Raw genomic sequence first — 6,000 nt, forward strand, 5'->3', positions numbered from 1 at the left:
GATACGAGGGTCTTCTTCCCTATTGTGTTGCCTTGACCAGAAGTTTTCTTTAGGTTTTGGGACTTGGTCATTTGCCTTTGCTCTGAGTGGAGCACTGCTATAATTGGCTTTTCCCATTTGGATTGAGGAGTCTTTCTGACCCTTTAGCACCACCTGGGGTGGTACCTGGAGATCTCTGGTTTGGACGAGGACCCACGCATCACCATCTGGAACAGTGAAAGGAGGTTCCTCACTCTTGAACTAAGGAACTGTGATCCTGAGAGACCTCACTGCATTGGTGTTTCTTTTGGCACTTACTGGTGAATATCTGACAGTACCATCTGTGGATCATTAATGACGGGTAACCAGAGCTCTACCTTGTAGACCCCTACAGTATATTTTGTAGATCTGGGAGATCTTTAGCTATACTCCCGTGAAAGAAAAAAGTTTTAAAACTGCTGGGCCTCGTTACTCCTTGAGATATGGAGAACAGTGGACGCTAATGGCTTTCTAAATTATAACATCATCTTTCAACTAGAACTGTTTTATAAAAGGGAAGGAAAATGTGATGAAATTCCTTATGCATAGGCTTTTCATGCTGTCGTGTCTAAGTCTTTTGAAAATGGTTTGGCTTTGAGCTTTTTGGAACTGGTTTGGCTTACATATTGGGGGCGGGGGGGCGTTGTGAATGTATATTTGTATTAAAGAAGGTGCAGTGTTTTGATTGGTGGACTTGAGAAACAAAAAATCATTTCCTGAAAACAGCCCTTTATGATGCATCCTACAAAATTAGATCACCCTCAGTTGGGATCCATAGATTTTTTTCTATAATATCATGTGGCCACAAAGTCCTTTAGACATCATTTTAGAAAAATGATGAAGATGGAGCTCTTTTGACATTCTAAATTTTGTTTGTTTGTTTGTTCTTCTGTAATGCAAATAGAGGAAGCAGGTTTTCTAGGAGGAATTTGCATTTGTCTCCCTGTGCATTTGAGATATAAATGTTTTGATTGGACTCTCAGGAACTTTGACATCTACAATTCCTGAGACTAAAGAGAAAAAAAGGAAAAAGAGGGATTTTTAATTCAGGGAAACTATAAGATCTATGTCTATATGGATGGATGGATGTGTACATTATAAGGATGCTATGTTTTTACCTCTGGTTGATATAAAAATTAATTTGTAAATGATCTCTGTTTAATTGGCTTAAAGGAAAGTAAGCACATACATAAATTCTCAGAATTATAAAAGAAACTCACTCGAATGAATTTCAGGTTCACGTGATCTGGGAAATATTTAGTATTAAATATTTCTGGTATTAAAATTTATGATTTAATGTAGACATGTTTTGACTCATTGACATTAAGTAGAATATTTTTATTGTACCTAGTTTTACTGAACATCAGTAAGATTTTAATATTCCTGTTACAAAACTTGTCAGCAAGGACAATAAGTTGTTATAATGAAACTTTAAAGTATATGAAGTGGTGAAGTGAAGTCGCTCAGTTGTGTCCGACTCTGCGACCCCGTGGACTGTAGCCCACCAGGCTCATCCGTCCATGGGATTCTCCAGGCAAGAATACTGGAGTGGGTTGCGATTTCCTTCTCCAGGGAATCTTCCCAACCCAGGGATCGAACCCAGGTCTCCTGCATTGCAGGCAGACACTTTAATCTCTGAGCCACCAGGGAAGCCCTTATGAAGTAGTAGTCTTTGCGAATATTTAATTTGGGAATGTCTACTTGTAGTCTTTGCAGATATTTAATTTGGGAATGTCTACTTGAAAATCATCTCTCCAGGTTTTGGTAACTTGAAACTTAAATGATGGAAATTTATTGACTATCCAGGTCATTTCACATAAGGTAAAATACTGAAACATTAATTGTTAGATAAATCTAAGTTTACCTACTTTTGTCTTCTTGTGAGAGAAAAACTAAAGATGTTTGTGTTTGTTAGACAGATATCTAGTGTCACAATGAGGAAGGAAATTAATTGTGCCAGGAAAAGATGTCAGTTTCTAGAGGTTATAGAATATAACTATGAGTTGGCCAATCAGGAAATGCTGGTATGTTCACAGTTGCTTACTTCCTGGTTTTCATTAGAGATTAAGGTCTTTGATGATTAAAATTTGTAATATATATGTATGCAAAGCTACTAAACTAATAATGAAAGCATTTCGGTATGCAGGGAAAGTTGGAGGTGTGTTTTTATTAAAAGAATTTATAATAAATTGAAATGTATTTTTTTAAGGGAAAAGAAAGTTATTTTGTCCTAAAACTGATTACTTCTGAATGAGAAAGGAAATAAGGGATAAACTAATATTGATACAGAAAGTTGTAGATTTATAGAAACGAAAAAGAATCTTTAAAAGGAATTCCATGTGTGATCAGGACTAAGATTAGAATGAATTTAACTGAGTATATAAATTATAAGATTGATAGTAAAGCAGTGCTGCTGCTGCTGAGTCACTTCAGTCGTGTCCGACTCTGTGTGACCCCATAGACGGAAGCCCACCAGGCTCCCCTGTCCCTGGGATTCTCCAGGCAAGAACACTGGAGTGGGTTGCCATTTCCTTCTCCAATGTGTGAAAGGGAAAAGTGAAAGTAAAGTCGCTCAGTCGTGTCCGACCCCTAGCGACCCCACGGACTGCAGCCTACCAGGCTCCTCCATCCATGGGATATTCTAGGCAAGAGTACTGGAGTGGCTTGCCATTGCCTTCCCCGAGTAAAGCAGTACAAAACTTAAATTATGTTTTTCTGTTAAGGGAACAAAACTTTATTGGAATATTGATCAGATTTTGATAACAGATTGTAAAGTTTCTTAACTTTTTAAGTAATTTGTTGTAACTTTCTGAATTTGCTTTTAAAATCTTTTATCATCACTTTGGTTAAGTAAATAAATATTGTTTCACGGTGACCTGTGAGCTGATTTTACCAGGTGTTCTGAAACTTTTTCATGTTTCTGACAAACTTTCCAAATATCAAATTCTAATTGAAGTGCGTTTGATCCCCAGCTATCTTTAGAATGCTTCAGGGAGAACCAAAAACATTTCAGAGAGAGAGATTGAAATAGTTAGGGTTCTTTGGTATATCAAAATTGTCAAGTGATTGGTAATAAATTTTCTTAGCTTATATGGGTAAATGTCATTAATAAAAGATTTTAGAAATTGTATGAAATGTTAAAAATCTGGTATGTTTTGGTATAATGTCACAATTCTAGTTATTATTATCAGTCACAATTCTAGTTATTAAAATATGTCACATCAGTAACTGAGTTTTTTTGTCCATTACAGTGTAATTGTGTGTTAAACGGTGTCTTTTAAAGTCTTGTCATTTATAGAGTTGTTTTGCTATTATTGGTACTTTTGCAAAAAGAAAATGCTTCATCTTCAAGAAGATTCATAGAAAAGACTTTTTGACAAGTATAGATTTTTGTAACATTTAGAACATACCAATGAACTGGGTAAGGAAAAATTCTGACAGAAGATAACGGTGGCTTCATAATACTGGTAACACAAAGGATTAATTACATAAGACTAAATGCTCAAGTGAATATGGTTATGATTTTTATGGGTTTTGTATGAAATATTACTGGCTTTTAATCTATGTTTTCCAAATACAAGGAACCTTTTCCCTCAAAGTACTTATGGCTTGTAACGACTTGGTAAATTATACTTTCGTAAATAGGATGGAAACATTTATCTTTTCTCTCTCCCTGATTCCTTTAGAAATTAGAAACCAAACTTGGGCTTCCCAGGTGTTATAAAGAATCCACCTGCCAATGCAGAAGCCACAGGAGATGTGGGTTCAGTCCCTGGGTCAGGAAGTTCCCCTGGAGGAGGAAATGGCAACTCACTCCATTATTCTTGCCTGGGAAATTCCATAGACAGAGGATCCTAGTGGGCTACTGTCCACGAGGTCGCAAAGAGTTGGACCCGACTGAGCAACTGCACATGCATATTTGTACGCATGTTCCCAACAGCCTTATCAGGTGAATAAAGGTCTCTTCCTGATGGTGCAGGAATCTCAAGATATTTTTAGGATCTCAAGAAGAGAGGAATTCACCCAGATCTATAGCTATCATAAGCAGAATCTGATAAGCCCTTGGCGTCGTTTTTCTGGCCTTGAGAGATCTTTTAAAGATTCAATCTAAGATTCCTTATGAAAAGTTCCAGCACAGCTAATTAAAAAAAAAAAACGAAACCCAATGTCATCAATTACAGCTATATAAATAAACAGGCCAAGTTTATTGAAACCAGACTTATTTGCAGACAGGCTTCTTTTTAGTGAGAGAAAGATTATGTTTCTGTGGATACTAAGTTCTAAAATTTGTTAGTTGAGGTCTGTATTTACTGTTTAAGACTCACCTCCCAGATAGTTCCTTGTTGTCATGTTACATCATCGTAAAGTTTAACTGAATAATTTAAAGGATGCTTTGTTTGTTTCTGAAGCTTATCACAGCCTTCTATCTTTGGATGAAGATCAGATGCCCCGTGACCTGCAGCCAGGAGATTATACATACTGGAAAAGGCATCATTTAAAGGACTTTGTCTATCCTAGATAAAAGGACGTTTACCAGGTGCTTTTAACAAACTCATGCACAGCAAAACTACAGGAAATTGTCTCTTGAATTCGTGTTTCTCACTTAAGAAGGGCCTCTGCGTTGAACTGGTCTATGGTAAGGACTGCTGACCCCCCAAACCCAGACCCACACTAGGATGAGAAGACAACATCAACGGTAGGCAGCTGACCTCACAGTCTGGACCATGCTGGTAAGACCAGTCCCCCCACTATTCTAATTGAACTATTTACCAAGTGTGTGTCTCTCCATCAACATTGCAAGTTATCATTTTACTTCTAAACGTACTATTGCCCTGAATGTTTAGGATGGTAAGAAAATTCTCTAGTGAAGTTGTCACAGAGAATTATGAATTATTATAACTACTCATGACATATTTCACTGAAAGTCTACTGCTAAAAGCACATATACAGTATTTGTGTTGTAATTCAGCATAATTGGTAAAATGTATAGCCTATAAAATATTTTTCCATTAGCATACCTCTGTGCTGTTTCACTGTTTCTGATAAATTTTCCCCCAACATGGACAACTATGTAGATATGTATATTTATTTGGGCAGATTTATATGTATATAAAACAATATACATAATATATATTTTTAAATATTTATATATATAATTATATATAAATATATGATCAAAGAGGAGGCCTATCCCTGAGGGACATTATGGACCCAGGGCAGGCAGCAACCACTCTAGAACTGAGGGACAAATATTCTGATATATCAAAAGATTTGCAAACATATGGGGAAACGATTGAAGAAATCTTCACATACTGAGGTATGGAAAAGTCATTCTGGGTTATACATGATTTAACTTGAACTTTATTCTGATCAGGGTGGCCTATTTTGTGGCCTGTCAATCATGCGTTGTATATCTGCTTTGGCCATCAAGGAAGGGAGTTCATTTGAAACTCAAAATGGTGTGGCTGCGGTTCAGGCATCCAGGGTGGAGCTGGATGGCCATTTTGGATGTGAATGTAGAGGTGAGATGAGAACTTGAATTTTGTGATCTGTGTCGGGCTCAGGGATGCTACTAGCCATTCTCAAAGTAGTGTCTGCTGGGAGCTGCCGCCTGCAACCTTATGATCTCAAGTTCTTCTCTTACAACTATTATATATTTTTTTACTTTGGGAATAGTAACAAATGGCTCAAGCCATAGCCTCCCAGCAGAAAGCACTAGATTCTTTAGCCAGAACATGTGTGTTAGTCACTCAGTCGTGTCCAACTCTTTGCAACCCCATGGATCATAACCTGCCAGGTTTGTCTGTCCATAGAATTCTCCAGGTAAGAAAACTAGAGTGGGTAGCCATTTCCTTCTTCATAGCCAGAATACTACTGGACAATAAAATTGCTGTAGATTAGATTTGTCACCTGTCAGCTTATGAACTGTTAAGTCTTGTGTAAGTGTATATGTATGTGCATATTTTAGTGATGTTTTTAGAT

The sequence above is a fragment of the Moschus berezovskii genome, chromosome 6 (assembly GCF_049115385.1).
Source record: "Moschus berezovskii isolate FMDL1 chromosome 6, NW_MosBer_1.0, whole genome shotgun sequence".
Classification (NCBI taxonomy): Eukaryota; Metazoa; Chordata; class Mammalia; order Artiodactyla; family Moschidae; genus Moschus; species Moschus berezovskii.